This window comes from Meriones unguiculatus, chromosome 10 (genome assembly GCF_030254825.1).
Source record: "Meriones unguiculatus strain TT.TT164.6M chromosome 10, Bangor_MerUng_6.1, whole genome shotgun sequence".
Classification (NCBI taxonomy): Eukaryota; Metazoa; Chordata; class Mammalia; order Rodentia; family Muridae; genus Meriones; species Meriones unguiculatus.
The window spans coordinates 113,508,306-113,525,554 of record NC_083358.1 but is presented as its reverse complement, the minus strand read 5'-3'; the positions used below and the strand labels follow the sequence as shown (position 1 = coordinate 113,525,554).

Below are 17,249 nucleotides of genomic sequence, written 5' to 3'. Positions count from 1 at the left end.
CTACGGCAATCAGTAAGGCCAGATGTGCATACACAGAGAGACCTCACTTGCCAATGATAGTTCACGAATATTAGAAAAAGTGAGGGGTTAAAGTACACTCCCATGGAGGAAGGAAGGGGCACCAGAAACCCTATAGCAGTGATAGCAAGCCCAGATCAGCTTCTATGAGTGGAGCACATGTAATAACTCGCCCAAAGTGGTAGAGAAACCACTAATTTATGAAAAAATGAGTTCACTGCTGCAGGTCAGTGATGACAGTAAGATGCCTGGGTGAGGAAGGGCTGGGCTCATTAGATTCAGAGGCCACACAGGTTAATATGACAGCCAAAAATACCAGCCTATGCTGAGAGCCCTTAATTCTGCACCAAATTAAGTCAGTTTGGCTCATTTAATTAACTGTGAAGTTTCTCACTTTGAATAGGAAAGAAACTTGCATTTCATTTCGATTTCTGAGAAAATGAGACTTTATATGAGCACTTAAAAAACTTTTTAAAAATGCAAGAGCTTGCTGTTGGTGACTAAGGAAATCCAGAAAGACAGAAGAGAACGACATTATGAAAATTATACACATCACCTGTGGGAAGAAGGCAGATTTCAAAACAAACAGCACATATCATGTTCTATTTAGTGAATAAAACATCATGATATAAATAGTGACACTGATGCTACTCTTTACAGCACACAGCACTGAGTGCACACCTGCCTTACTGATTCTTCATGTTGTCTTGCTTAGGGATGTCACCCGAATGCTGAGGACAGGCACACTGCAATTGCTCCATAAATACTGACCTATGCATGAAGGACCAATTCTCTAACAGAGGTCTCTCTTTCTCTTATAGAGGTGTGAATTCCCTGTCTTAGAAAAGCTAAAGAACTTTTGCAGCATGCCTAGACAGAAATAAGCGAGTCCAGACTGATGCATACTTACCCTCTACCTGCTTTCCAGATGTAATTGAGAATTGTTCATTTCAACTCCCAAGCTCATTTTGGATCCAAGTCTACCACTTTCTCTAATCCTGAAGAACAAAGGCTTAACATATCTTCAAATCTAAATCCTGTCATCCTTACACCTAATCTTTCCCTATTCACTTTCCAAATGATTGCATCGGTGTGCTGTTCTGGAAAGAACAACCCCATAAAGAGACCTTTCTTCAAAATGGCATTTGCCCTTTAAATTTGAAAGTTCCATGACACTATTTCTTACATTGGTTCACGGTTGATGAGTTCTAGTTATTTTTTCAGCCAGTAGATGTACAGGGAATACACATGGGTTAGAAAGTCTGAATCAGTTTTGCAGAGGACTCCAGGGGTAGAAACACTGTTTGATTGACCTTCTCATCAAGGTGCTGTTCAAACTCAGAAGAGTACCTCCAAGGGCTTCACTAGCTTAGGAGGCTTGCAGCCTTCCCAAGAAAAACAGTAAGGTAGGGACTGGGAGAACTCTAGACAAAAAGTCTGAAGCATCCCATGGAGATAAACACATGATGAAAAGCACTGTTTCACAGGACTGTCATGTAGGCTATGATGGAAACAATACCTCTGGGATTAACATGACACACCAGGTTCTGTACCAAATGCCTTGCATGGAGTCTCCTAGTTTTCACAACAAACCTTTGTATGATGAATAGGGTGAATAGGGGAACTATGTGCAATTTTCAATGAACAATATGAGGCTCAGTTTAAGTATCTTACCTAAGCCACACAGCTACTACATGAGAAAATAATTTCATCAACAGTTTAAAAAGTCATATAACTATGAATAAGTGCTATGCTCAGATGAAATGGACTAAGCTTTAGGGGACCTCTGTTTTTGTTCTAAATTGATCACTTGATATGTGTTTATGGAATGTACAAATCCCACAAATGTACCCTGCTTTGATCTTCATTTACTTACCTTTTTAGTGAATGGTTAAACTGTGCTGGCCAATTTTACAAAGGTAATTTCATGTAGTTAGCATGTGAAAAACATAAGACTACAGTAGGAGGCACACATAGAGGGTCACTGAGAGTAATTCTTGACCTGGAATTTTATGAATGAAGGAATTGTGTGCAGTCTGTGGGTCTGGGAAAAAATGTCTTCTAAGTATGGAACCAGTGAATGTAGTCATTAGGACATTTGTGTCTCTGAAGCTAGGAAGGCTGAGCATACATTGCAGCTACATAGTTTTCTAATTAACTAATTAGTATAGTTAACTAGTTGCCTTGCATACCTCATCTGTACAAAGTAGAGCCATTTTGAGGCATTGAAAAGACTGAATGAGATGATCCCTGTAGTTCCTGGCCAATACAAGTTTTCAGTGTTGGTGAGCTGTCTTCACCATTACTTCTAGTGTTCTTATTAAATCTTTGAGAAAATGACATGTTCAGCACAAAGTGGATTGGGTGTGGCTGCCCATTTACCCATTCATCAAACATTTATTGACAACACAGGTGAAAAGATACGTTCTAAATTGATAAGAGGAAGTGAGAATGGAGCAAGGACAGTGAGGAGAAATAAAGAACCCAGGTAAGGAAGATGGATCATGAAAACTCACCTTAGCCAAGAAAAAGAAATTACTATCTTCTTGAAACTTCAGAGAAGCCTAGGTAGACATTTTTAAGCAATAGAACTATATGATCACAATTCCAGGATGGTCAAACAGAAGGACAGAGATAAAGGAAAAAGTAGTTGATGATAAAAAGAAACCTGTTAACCTGACCTGAAGCAGGGTTAGAATGACTTTACATGGAGTCATTGATGATGGACGAAAGTAGTCACAAAAGATACCAATATGGTAAAAACTACAATATAAAATTTGGTAATTGGTGGGATGCAGAAGGATAGAAAAAGGATGGAATTCAGGAAATAAGTGGAAGGATGGATAGATGGATGGATAGATAGATAGATAGATAGATAGATAGATAGATAGATGCTTGACTTTGAATTAATGAGTAGATGAGTGGATGGACTGATAGATAGCTAGATACATGAGTGGGTAGATGCATGGAGACAATAATAGATGGTGAAAACAAGCTTAAGATGTAAAGGTCCTGTAGACGTGTAAATTCATGCTTTTTCCTCAAATTCCATAATTAGTCATATAACAACTAATCAATATTCTTCCAAATTAGTTATTACAATTACAATTTTATATCTAAAAATGTTGGTAGGATAAATTTTAAAATACCTTAAGCTTCATAAATATGTTTGTATTATTGTATTTCTGGCTTCTAAGAACCCTGTGGGCAACATGAAAATAGAAAGCCCACTGTCTTGGGAGGGGCTACCTCAACATCCACATTTTATAAACATAGAAGTAAGTGGATCTTCTCTCTGCTACTGTTTTTGTTTTTAATCTTTGAAATAAGATAATTGAGGAATATTCTCTGAGAATTTCTATCTAGCTCTACCCTTTCTTCTGTGGAGTTCAATGTCTCCATAATATCTCTGAGGACATAAGAAAATATGTTTTATTAAATTTATTTATAGTAAAAAACCTGTTGGGTGAGGCATGGTGGTGCACACCTTTAATCCCAGCTTTTGGGAAGCAGAGGTTGGCAGATCTTTCTGAGTTCGAGACCAGCCTGGTCTACGATGCAAGTGTAGGATAGCCAGGAATCTGTTACACAGAGAAACCCTGTCTTGAAAACAAAACAGTAACAAGAAAAAGAAATCTGTTGAATTAAATAACTACCCCTCTAAACTCAATGCCTGATTTAAATTACTGGGTTACCTACATTTTGAACCCAACCCTGCTATTCATAGCTGTGGAGCCCTGGGCTCATAACATAGCCTCATTTTTGCAATTCTATTATTTGATGATGAAACAGAAAAGCTATTGTGTTGAGCCTTCGTTTCTTATTACTTCCTTTAATCTGCTTTTTCTGTTCCTAAAGCCAGAAGGATGTAGAGCAAAATAGAGTACCCTCTCTTTTCTAACACTAATTCTCTAGTCGGAAACCTTAGATCTGGTAGATATTCAAGACCCAGCAGCAAATCTCTCTCAGCTTCATGTCACCCACAGTTGGACTGCAGTTAGAGCTGTAACCTACCAAAACTTGCATGCCAGTTGTCATCATTTAATTTACAAACAGCCTAATTACATCTTGTTTGAGCCTCTATGACAAATTTCAATCACCACAGGTGGCAAAACTTAATCTTTAATCTTTTCTAAACAAGTCTACTAATTAAAATATCATAGTCCTGACATACCATAACCCCAAAAAATTTGCTGTAAACATCCATCCTAAACAAGCCTTACTGCAGAGATAAATACAAAGTGTTTTACCAGCTATTGCTCCATCACTTTCTGCATTTGCAAGAATAGGCCCAAGAGTGAATTTGAATATAAATGGATCAAGTACAGGAAGGAGATTTCATGCACAATGATTTCTCCTGTGCTACAATTTTTCCATGGACACACCAGGCTGAGAACCGCAGAAAGTTGTGTGAATGGCCTTGGAATTCTGCTCTTCAGAATTTACGTGGTACCAGAATTATAATGTCAGATGGACAAAACAGTCAATACATTCATAGAAGAATGTGGCACCAACTGTTATGCCTAGATCACGATACCCCCAAGAGACCACAGAAACATGAGTCTGATGCAAACATACAAGGGTCTTTATTCAAGCTCGAGCTTGGGCTGTCAATCATCCCTGACACAACAGTTCAGAAAGAGTAGTCCCAATCTTCAGGAGGGTAGAGTTCTTAAAGGGAAAAACTGCAAGTGGAGAATTCCAAGCCTTGGCATTACAGGAATAGGTAAGGGGGGGTAGATTGACCTTTAAGCTGATTGGTTCATGCCAGTTGGCCAAACCACAAGTGGAGAAACAGGCTATTGAAAAGGAATATCTTGACCTGTGAACTATGTATGTATTTTTACTTGACTGGTTGGCTCTGGCTGCAGGGCCTAATTATTCTTGCCAAGTTCCTGGTGGGAAAACTTGGGTCACCTAAAGGAGGGCCATTCAAAATGGTGCCTGAAAAACAAAATGGGGTTAGTTCTGCTCTTGCTCTCTCACAACCATGTGAATAAAGTTTTTTCTAGTATGTTTCTTAACAATATTCAATTTCTGTGGCAATATGGTAGCAAAATTATCACACCAATATAATGTGAAGCAAGTAGCGGGTATTAACTTTGGATGCAGTGAAGAAAGCAGCATCTAGAAAGGTTTCTTCATCACCTGCTCCAACAGTCTGCAGAAAATTTTGACACTTTCTTTATAGACAAACACAACTTAGGCTATGGCATTTGCCCTTCAGCTCTGGAAGCCAGAGATACATTCAGCAGTATTTCCACGGGAGGGTGAGCCAGCTAAATGCCTGCTTGGCTAGGGATAATCCTAAACACTGGAAATAAGGCTTTTTCTCCCAGTGTACAGCAAATTAAAATTTAAATGTGTTTTTGTGGCGGCAGGGGCACTTCTTTTTTCAAAAATCCCACATACATACTTCCTTCACAAAGCAATATTCTGTCTCATACCTTGAAGGACACTGAGGTCCATTTGAATAGTTAATTACTTTGGAGTTAGGAGGATAGAAAGAGTTTGGATAATGCAAGATGCTCATTGATTAGAATTTTATTCTGCCAGTGAGAAATGTGTGTGTCATTTATGAGTAGGCAATATGTAAGATAATTTCTGAGTGCCTTTGTTGTAGCATGCATCTCCTCAGCCTCGCACTTCACTCACGTGCCTGGCTTTATGGGAAACCCAGAAACAAATACACTTGAAGCTGGTTCTGGAGAGCCTGTGTGCTACCAGAGTATATTTCAGGAGGTGACTTGGGAAGGAAAGTCATGTGATCATTGACAGTTCCTGATGTAAGAGTTCTGTGAACTTAACCAAATTATTTGACATTTCAGAGGCTTATTTCCTCTCTTATGGAGCAGAAATCAGAAAACTGGTCTAGACTGGCAAACATCCTCCATGCCTGGAAAGTACTGACATGGAAGTTGGAATGTGTTAAGTACAGCATCAGTGCATGGAACTATCACAAGTAAAGGGGAAGGCAGAGAAACAGGAGGAAAAAAAGTGCATAAGTATAAGTGCTAGGGTTGTGGCTCAGTGGCAGAGGATCTGCCTAGTGTGTGCAAGTCCTAGATCCCATCAGCAGAATGAGACAGAGACAGGGGTGGGGAGGAATATAGAGAAGATAATGAAGAAAGGAAAAGAGGCAGGCTGGCAAGAAGGCCTAATATGCCAAAGTGCTTGCTTTAACTTAATCCCCAGAACCCTGTGGTGGAAGGAGAGAAATGATACCTACGAGCTGTTCTCTGAATTCTACATTTGCACCATTTGCACGCATCATGCCCCCACCTCCACACACACAAAATAAATCATAGTAATAAGTGTCAGGAAAACGGGGACTAAAGCTAGACCTCAAGATGAAAATAAAAAAGAAGGCAGTTGACAAAGGACTGGAAGCCTGCCCCAGCTGTGCTGCATACAATAAATGGAGCATGTTCCAGAAAGGCCCTCTGGTACAAAATGTGGGAGAGGTAGGTGTTGTGCAAATAACCTACAAAGGTTTGGGGCTGTTTAGCCAGGTGTTTTTTCAGCTTTTTTTTTTTTTTTCTTAGCTTACATGTTCACTCCCATTCTTTTCCTTTTTTAAATAAACTGTTTCTATTTCTATCTTTAACCATGTGTCCCCTGGTCCAGTGTTTTCTCCTGGGACAAAAGAGCCTGGAAACTTCAGCAAGTGTCCTCTGTACTCCACAGAGGGCCTTCAACAACAGGAAAGAGAATGGGGAAAGGAGAGAGAGGGAGGGAAGGGGAGAGGAGGGAAGGGGAGACATGCCCCAACTCATGATCCCCCTACATTTAGCACACCTGGAGGTTGTGGACACCCTACAGAACACATACATGTACACGCTCACACACACACGCACACCAAAATACATGGGAACAGATGTAGACACATGTACTACATGTGCACATAAAATATATATAACAAACTGCTAATTTTTGAGGCAATTCATGTTGACTTGGAAGAAATTATAATGAACAGAATGTTCAATTTGGCATTTTCTTCCTTGTGTGCTTCTTCTCTGTTGTTATTTAAGGAAGTATGACCACTGCTTGCATAGAAATTTATGGTTACATAATTAACGCAGTGTAAATTCCTTAATAGAGATCTTTTAACAAAATGATAAAGATATATACACATATCCCTTGCTATAAAAATGCTCAAACCAGAAATTGGGGTCTTTTTTTTTTTTCGCTTATTGGTCTGGGGAGCTGAAAGAGCTTTGTTTCTGAAATTTGAAACTAGACTTTGGTAAATGATGTCTAACTTTTATCTACATCTGGATTTTATATACTCAAGGGTATCACACTATTCCCTGTCTTTTCATAACTGGCCTTCCACAATCCACTTTTTGCCTTCTTCCTCTGCTTCTCCTCTGATCTCCCAGGCAAGGAGGGATCTATTTGAATAACTGCTATTGAGCATAGCAAAGGATATTTGTTCCTTTCTTTCAGATCTTGTTAGTTTATGCCCCTGGGGTTTATAAGATACAATGTATAGGGAGGATAGTATGTGCTGTGAAATGCAAGAGCAGCTCATTAAATATAAGGGCTGAACTTGAACATTCTCTGCCTGTTACTGCTATCCGAACACAGCATTTATTGCATATATCTAAATTGTGGAAAAAAATAAATTCCAGATATGAGAGTCAGCAGCTTTGATTTCCCCTTGATTTTCACATACACTATCCAAGTAAGACCTTTATTCTTTTTAACATAACATTTTTATTGATTCTCTGGGAATCTCACATCCTGCATCCTGATCACACTCATTTCCCATTGCTTCAATGTCTGCCTCCCACCCTTGTGACACCCCAAAAGTAAAAATAAGAATATAAGAAGTCCAATTTCTGTTGTCCATATACTCACTGGAGCATGGCCAAACACTCAATGACCTGCCCCTTAGAGCTCAGTCCTTCCCCTCCCATATTCATGCCAGAGGCTGTCAATTGTGGAAAGCTACACTTTAGCATACCCATAGCACTTCTTAAGCCCATGACAGCTCAGTGTCCAAGTGGGTTCCCTAGTAAGGAGAGGAGGGACTGTCTCTGACATGAACTCAGTGGCTGGCTCTATAATCACCTCCCCCTGAGGGGGGTGCAGCCTTACCAGGCCACAGAGGAGGACAATACAGCCAGTCCTGATGAGACCTGATAGACTAGGATCAGATAAAAGGGGAGGAGGACCTCCCCTATCAGTGGACTGGGGGAGGGGCATGGGTGGAGAGGAGGGAGGGAGGTTGGAATTGGGAGGGGCCAAACGAGGGGACTAAGTTGGGATACAAAGTGAATAAACTGTAAATAATAAAAAATGAATTTAAAAAAAGAGTTCTCTTTGGTGACTTCCTGTCTAGGCTATTACTTTGGCAGGGTAAGGGTGGGAAGTGAGACCCTATTCTTTTTTTTTTCTTTGTTTTTTTAATTTTAATTTTATTTTATTTTTAATAACACTTTGCTTTGTATCCCCCCTCTAGTTCCCTCCCTCTTACCCTCCCAATCCCTTCTTTCCTCCCCTTCTCCACACATGTCCCTCCCCAAGTCCACTAGTAGGGGAGGGTTTTTCTTCCTTCTGATCCTAGTCTGTTAGGTCTCATCAGGAGTGGCTGCATTGTCTTCCTCTGTGGCCTGGTAAGGCTGGCCCCCCTCAGGGGGAGGTGATCAAAGAGCAGGCCAATCAGTTCATGTCAGAGGCAGTCCCTCTTCTCATTACTATGTAACCCACTTGGACACTGAACTGCCATGGGCTATATCTGTGCAGGGGTTCTAGGTTATCTCCATGCCTGGTACTTGGTTGGAGTATGAGTCTCTGGGAAGACCCCTGTATTCAAATTTTCTGGTTCTGTTGCTCTCCTTGTGGGGTTACTGTCCCCTCCAGATCTTACTATTTCCCACTTCTTACATAAGATTCCCTGCAATCTGCCCAACAGTTGGCCATAAGTCTCAGCATCTGCTTTGATAGTCTGTAGAGTAGAGCCTTTCAGAGGCCCTCTGTGGCAGGTTCCCAACTTGTTTCCTGTTTTCTTCTTCTTCTGATGTCCATCCTCTTTGCCTTTCAGGATGGGGATTGAGAATTTTAGCAAGAGTCCTCCCTCTTGATTAGTTTATTTAGATGTACAGATTTTAGTAGGTTTATCCTATGTTATATGTCTATATGAGTGAGTATATACCATGTGTGTCTTTCTGCTTCTGGGATAGTTCACTCAGGATGATCCTTTCCAGTCCCAACCATTTACCTGCATGATTTCATGATTTCCTTGTTTTTCATTGCTGAGTAATATTCCATTGTGTAGATGTACCATACTTTCTGTATCCATTCTTCAGTTGAGGGGCATCTGGGTTGTTTCCAGCTTCTGGCTATTACAAATAAAGCTACTACAAACATGGTTGAGCAAATGTCCTTATTGTGTACTTGAGCCTCTTTTGGATGTATGCCTAGGAGTGAGACCCTATTCTTAACATCACTTCAAAGAATACATAGGCCCAAACAATGATCAAATGTAACTGAAGGATAGTGTCTTCTGAGTAATTTGATTTAAAGACAAATTTTTTTTTATTTTTATTAGTATCATTTATTACAGTTTATTCAATTTGTGTCCTAGCTGTGGCCACCTCCCTTGTTTCCTCCCATCTCACCCTCCTTTCCTCTTCTCCTCCTATGTCCCTCCCCTAACCCACTGATAAAGGAGATCCTTCTCTCCTTCTATTTGACCCTAGCCTATCAAGTCTCATCAGGGATGGTTACATTCTCTTCCTCTGTGGACTGGCAAGGCTGCACCCCCCAGGGGAAGGTGATGAAAGAACCTGCCACTGAGTTCATGCTAGAGAAAGTCCCTGCTCCCCTTACTAGGGACTCCACTTGGAGACTGAATCTATGGGCTACATCTGAGCCTGGGTTTTAGGTCCTCTTCATGCATTGTCTTTGGTTGGGGTATCATTCTCTTCGGTGGGGGGGGAGAGGAGGGCTCAGTTTTTATGGCACTGTTAGTCTCCTTTTGGAGTCCTCTCCTCCAGGTCTTTCATAAGATTCCCTGCACTCTACCCAAAGTTTGGCTCTGAGTTTCAGCCTCTGCTTTGATACCTCGATCAGTAAAGTCTTTCAGAAGCCATCTGTGATAGGCTCCTGTCCTGTTCCATCTTCTCCTGTTTCCGATGTCAAGCATGTTTGTCCTTCTGAATGAAGATTGAGCATCTTCCCTAATGTCTTCCTTGTTTAGCTTCTTAAGGACTATAGATTTTAGTATGTTTGTCCTATATTGTGTGGCTAATATCCACTTATGAGTAAGTATATACCATGTGAGTCTTTCTGCTTCTGGGTTACCTCACTCAAGATCTTTTCTAGTTCCCACCATTTGCCTGCAAGTAGATTTTTGAGGCTGGAGAGAGATGCCCTTGTTTCTCTTGAAGAGGATGCAAACTGGTTCACATGGCTGCTTCCAGCTATCTGTAACTCCAGTTTCGGGGAATCTGATGCCCTCTTATGGCCTCTGCAGAAACAAGGCATGCATGTGTTACACATGTATACATGAAAGAAACTCATACACATAAAATAAAAATAAGAGGATATAAAGCTATTTGCATTTCTAGTTTTTATTCTGTCATGGATTTGGGGTGGGGCATTGGTGGTAGATAAGTAGAATACTGAAACTGCAGATTTTAATATGAAACTCCTCAGTATCCATTATAAACATCGAACTATATGAAAGTTCATTGGGTAGCCTAGACTTTGTGTCTATTTAACTTTTCTGTGTGATATTTTTTATCATTTGAAAGTTTTTTACAATAAAGTTTGTTTTGTTTTTTTGTTGTTGTTGTTGTTCGGTTGTTTGGTTAGTTGGTTAGTTTGGTTTGGCTTTTTGAGAGAAGGTTTCTTTGTGTAACCCTGGCTATCCTGGAATTTGCTCTGTAGACCAGGGTGGCCTCACTTAGCTAGTACAGGGATTAAAGTCATGCACCACCACCTCCCAGCATTAAGTTTCTTAAAAATAAGTAAATTAAATTTAATACAAATTCCTGAATTTTATTCAGTCATGCTGGATTAGGCTATCCAGTTCCAATTTTTTTAAGGTTTTTAAGGTTTCCCTTTTAGATGATTTATACACAGTAAGAATATAAGTTATTGCATATACTATGAAAATCAGTAAAAGACTTTCTTCAATGAAAAATAGAATTATTGTGGGATACAGTTGTGCCTTTCCTGCACAGAACTTAAGAAATCAAAGTCAGCTTACAGAATGGATACATACCTATCCATGTTAATTGTATCTCTATTCACAACATCAAAGTTATGCAATTAGCCTAGATACTGACCAAAATGCATAGATAAGAAAGTATAATTTTTTATAAAAACAAGTATCATTCAGATGAATAAAAATGTCATTTGCAAAAAGTTGGATGAAGCCATACTTGTGCTAAACAAAACAAGCCGGGAAGAAACTATTGTATATTGTTTCTCAGAAAATATTGCATATTGTTTGAAATGTAGAGAAAACACAAAAACAAAAGGAGTCTATTTGACATTAAAAGGGGATGGAGAGGGGAAGAGAGGAAAAGAAACGGTAGGAAGAGCAAATATGATCAAAGCGTTTCAAAAGCATTTATAAAAATATCACTAAAACTATAACAATTAATAGAAGTTAATTAATATAATTAATACAATTTAGTATAGGTTAAATATGTCTTTAAATAAGTGAACAAGAACACCTTCTCCATTATAACTGATAGCCATCTTGGGAGCCAAGGTATGTCAAAGGTATTGGACAATTGTATTTCATGAGCTTTTCACACAATAAATGCCAGTGAAGATATAACTCAGTAATTAGAAAAAAGTAATTCAAATAATAGTGGACAAAGGACTTGGATAGACATATGTCCAAGATTTACAGATGATCACAGCAAAAACATAAAAAAAAAACCTCAACCTTATTCATGATCAGATATATAATACCTTATGCCATACCCATCAGGAGAGCTGTGACCAAAAATACAGATGATAATAGGTTTTGGCGATAATCTGATGCGATCACAAAAGGGGCAGCTGCCACTGGAAACAATGTGACAGTCTTCAGAAAACAGGGATAAACACACAGTTATGCTATGACCACACAATTCCGCTCCAAAGTTACACAAGAAAAAGAGTATTTCTGCATAAATTCTTAGAGCAGCATTGCTCAGGATAAACAAAAAGTAGAAAAATCTGAATAGTCATTACTGACAATGGATAAGGTTGATAAAATGTAATATTAGCCAAAGTAAAACAAATTAAGGAGTATAGACAAATGCAACAGTATGGATGAACCTTAAAAACTGTGCTAGTAGGAAGAAAATTCAGTTATGAATGACCATGTATCACACAATTCCATTAGTGTTTTCAGACTAGACAAAGCTACAGAGGCAAAGAACACATTAGTAGTTGCCTAGATGCTCAGGGCGGAGGGCTGGGAAGAGAGGAGTGATGACTAATAGCTATAGGGTTTCTTTTGGGTGATATAAAATATTCTAAAATTAATTGCAGTGGCAGTTGAAAACTCTTGAGTTTGCCAACAAAAAAAATGGCTCATATACTTCAAATGGATGAGTTGTAGAAGATGTATGAATTATATTTCAATAAATTGCTTTTTTAATCTGCTAAGACCTTCAGCTGGCTCATTCAGTTATCAGGATTTCATCATTGATATATTCATGATTAAGTTCATACACACTCCTACCACACAATTGTGTTTCAGCCATTTGTTTGTTTGTTTTTCCTTTTATTGAAAATGGATTTTTTTTCTCATATCCTGATTATGGTTTCTCTTCCCTCTTTTCCTCCCAACTCCTCCCCACCCACCCAGACCCGTTCTCTTTCTGTCTTTCTCTGGGTTACTAATAAAATATAATAAATAATAAGACTTCTATGGGTTACTAATAAAATATAATAAAACAAGATAAAACAAAAACTAACTCATCAGATTTGGAAAAAATGAATAAGAAGAAAAAGAGCCCAAGAAGGAACAAGAAACAGAGCCCACTTATTCACACATTCAAAAATCCAATAAAAACACTACACTGGAAACCATAATACACATACCAAAGGATTGTAGGGTGAAAAGAAGGAAATTTTATATACATATATATCTCTGTGTGCATATATATATATATATATATATGCAACATATTCTTTCCCTCATTCCACCCCTCTTTCTCCTTCTCCACTTGATCCTCATGCTCCAACCCCAATCATGCAGATTTTCATATTCTGTTTCTCTTTCCTAATGGAATCTACCTGCACCCACCCCATATTCCCTTAATCTAAACCTACGCTCTGTGATTCTACAGCTTGACCTTGGTTATCATTGACTTAACAGCTAATATTCACATATAAGCTAATACATGACATATTTGTCTTTCTGGGTATAGGATTACCTTATTTGGGATAATTTTTTTCTAGTTCTATCCACTTACCTGCAAATTTCATAATTTTTTTTAAGTTTTTTAAAGTTCTGAGTAATGCTTCATTATGCAAATATGCCACATTTTCTTTATCCATTCTTTGGTTGTGGTCTTTCTATCTCCCCCTTCTTTCATAAGATTCCCTGCACTCTGCCCAAAGGTTGGCTATGAGTCTCAGCATCTGCTTTAATACCCTGCTGGGTAGAGTCTTTCAGAGGCCCTCTATGGTAGGCTCCTGCCCTGTTCCCTGTTTTCTCCCTCTTCTGATGTCTATCCCGTTTGCCTTTCTGAATGAAGATTGAGCATCTTACCCAGGGTCCTCCTTGATTACCTTGTTTAGGTGTACAGATTTTAATATGATTATCCTACACTGTATGTCTAATGTCCACTTATGAGTGAGTATATAGCATGTGTGTCCTTCTGCTTCTGGGACACCTCACTCAGGATGATCTTTTCTAGTTCCCACCATTTGGCTGCAAAATTCATGGTTTTCTTGTTTTTAATTGCTGAGCAGCATTCTATTGCATAAATATACTACAATTTCTGTATCCATTCCTCAACTGAGGGACATCTGGGCTGTTTCCAGCTTCTGGTGATTAAAAATAAAGCTGCTACAAACATGGTTGAGCAAATGTTGTATACTTGAGCATCTTTTGGGTATATGCCTAGAAGGGGTATAGCTGTATCTTGGGGAAGCACTATTCCTAATTGTTTGAGAAAGCGCCAGATTGATCTTCAAAGTGGATGTGCAAGTTTACATTCCCACCAGCAATGGAGGAGGGTTCCCTTTCTTCACATCCTCTCCAGCATGTGTTGTCACTAGAGTTTTTGATCTTAGCCATTCTGATGGGTGTAAGGTAAAATCTCAGGGTTGTTTTGATTTGCATTTCCCTGATGACTCGGTATGTTCAGCATTTCTTTAAGTGTTTCTCTGCCATTTGATATTCCTCTCTTGAGAATTCTTTGTTTAGCTTTATATCCCATTTTTTAATTGGATTACTTGATTTGTTGCTTTTTAACTTCTTGTGTTCTTTATATATACTGGATATTAGCCCTCTGTTAGATAGAGGGTTGGTGAAGATCCTTTCCCAATCTGTAGGATGTTGTTTTTTTTCTGAGGACAGTGTCCTTTGCTTTACAGAAGCTTTTCAGTTTCATGAGGTCCCGTTTATTGATTGTTGATCTTACAGCCTGTGCTGTTGGTGTTCTGTTCAGGAAGTTGTGTACTGTCCCAATGAGTTCAAGGTTCTTCCCCACTTTTTCTTCTAACAAGTTTAGTGTGTCTGGTTTTATGTTGAGGTCTTTGATCCACTTGGACTTTCATTTTGTGCAGGGTGATAAGTATGGATCTATTTGCACCATTTGTTGATGATGTTATCTTTTTCCACTGTATGGTTTTGGCATCTTTGTTAAAAATCAGGTGTCCATAAGTGTGTGGGTTTATTTCTGGGTCTTCTATTTGATTCCATTGATCCACCAGCCGGTTTCTATATTGGTACCATGCAGTTTTTATTACTGTAGCTCTTCATTTTCTTAATTGAGGTTCCCTCCTCTTGAATGACTTTAGTTTGTGTCAAATTGACATAAAGCTATCCAGCACAGTGTTATTTCAATTTTCTTATATCTGTTGAGACTTACTTTGTGTCCAAGTATGTGGTCAATTTTGGAAATAGTTCCATGAGTTGCTGAGAAGGTGTATTCTTTTGTGTTTGGGTGAAATGTTCTCTAAATATCTGTTAGGTCCATTTGGTTTATAGCATCAGTTAGCCCATCATTTCTCTGTTTACTTTTTGTCTGAATGACTGATCTATTGGTCAGAGTGGGATATTGAAGTCTCATATTATCAGTGTGTAAGAGTCAATACATAACTTAAGTATAGTACCATTCATTTCTTTTACAAACTAGGAGCCCTTGTGTTTGGCACATAAATGTTAAAAATTCCAATGTCCTCTTGGTGAATTTTTCCTATGATAAGTAGGTAGTGTCCTTCCCTGTCCCTTCTGATCAATTTTGATTTGCAGTCTATTTTTTCAGCTATTAAGATGGCTCCACCAGCTTGCTTCTTAGGTCCATTCACTTGGAAAATCTTTTTCCATCCTTCTTAAGGAAAGGTGATGTCTATCCTTAATGTAAAGGTGTGTTTCTTAGATGCAGAAGAAGGATGGATCTTTTTTTTTTTCATCCATTCTCCTAGTCAATGTATTGTAGAATTAAGACCAATGATGTTGCAGGAGTTGAGAAATATCAGTGAGCATTGTTTGTTGATTTCTGTTATTTTTTGTTGTTTTTCTTTGGGGGGGTGTGGTGGTGGTGGTGGTGGTGGTGTGTGTGTGTGTGTGTGTGTGTGTTTCCCCTCTTTTATTTGCTGGTCTCAAATTATTTATTCCTTTTGTTTTCTTACATGTGGTTAAGTTCTTTAGGTTGGAGGGTTTTTTTTTTCCTAACACCTTGTGCAGGGATAGATTTTTAGATACATATTTATTGCTCAAATTTGTTTTCATCAAATGAGATGTCTTTTTCCTCCATCTGTAGTGATTGAAAGTTCCACTGCATATGGTAGTGTGAGCTGACATTTGTGGTCTCTTACAGTCTACAGAACATTTGTCCAGGCCCTTCTTTCTTTCAGATTCTCCACTGAGAAGTCAGATGTCATTTTAATAGATATGTTTTTATATGTTATTTGGTTATTTTCCCTTGAAAAGTTTAATATTCTTGTTTTTTTTCTGTACATTTAGTGTTTTGATCATGATGACCAAGAGGACTTTGTTTTCTGATCCAGTCTATTTGGTGTTCCGTGTTCCGTATACTTCTTGTACCTTAGTGAGCATCTCCTTCTTTAGGTAAAGGAAAATTTCTCCCATGGCTTTTGTTGAAAATATTTTTTGTGACTTTTAACTGGGTTTCTTTTCCTTCCTGTATTCCTATTTTTCTTAGATTTGGTCATTTTATAATGTTCCAGATTTCCTGGTTGTTTGTGCCAGGATTTTTTTCATCTCCTTCCACTGTTTGTTTGTATTTTCATAGATTATTTTAAGGTGGTGATTCATTTTCTCCTTGTAGATCTTTATCATATTCATAAACACTACTTAATGTCTTGTGCTTCAGCTATGTTGCAATACATAGGCCATGCTCTGGTAGTGTAGCTAGGCCCTCATGGATACATATTTTCCTGTATGTTATTGATTGTATTTTGGGGATGGTATGTAGGTATCTGGTTTGGGGAAGATTGTATTTTAAGGTGTTGACATAGACCCATTGACTGATGGTTGTTTTGTTTCTTTGTTTCTGTTGCCCTCTCGGTTTCTTAGGAGAATGTGGTAGCTCTGTGTTTCCTTGTAGAACATTCTTCTGGCACCCTGATAGTTGTGGTTGCTGGGAGTTCCAGGTAAAAGGTGTTCCTAAGTGTTTGTAGCTGACACTTAGAAATGGGGATGGGCTAGGGAGTTTTGTGGGGTCTACAAGAGGGATTAAAGCAGGGTATCCCACCAGGACCTGCTCAGTCCCCTGGGAATATGGGCAGAGAGTGAGGAAAGGCCACACAACAAGTAGTCTGCCACAGAACTGGGGATGCTACTGGAGGACTGGCTATGGAAGAGAGAAAGGAGAGCCAAGATTTGAAGTTCACCGACTTGCTTCACTGCTCTGCTTACTCCTCTGTCAATATCCACTAGCCAGTTCCTAGAGCAGTTCTGCTGGAGTTGGAGGCTGGACTAACAGGAAGAGTGGGAATGAAGGTTGGAAGTTAAGATCTCTGTGATCCACTGTAGATGGGGGGTAGAGAAGAGGGGAGCCCCAGCAGGTGGTCTGCTA

At 38.9% G+C, this 17,249-nt stretch overlaps 1 long non-coding RNA gene across 1 annotated transcript in view; it reads right to left on the bottom strand.

The window, feature by feature from the left end:
* Positions 1-8,587: 8,587 nt before the first annotated feature.
* The window catches only part of LOC132657098 (uncharacterized), a 130,662-nt gene continuing 122,000 nt past the window's right edge, over positions 8,588-17,249 (bottom strand). Inside the window, exon 3 of the long non-coding RNA XR_009594925.1 lies at positions 8,588-10,495. This is a non-coding gene — a long non-coding RNA (uncharacterized LOC132657098). The remainder of the gene's footprint in view (positions 10,496-17,249) is intronic.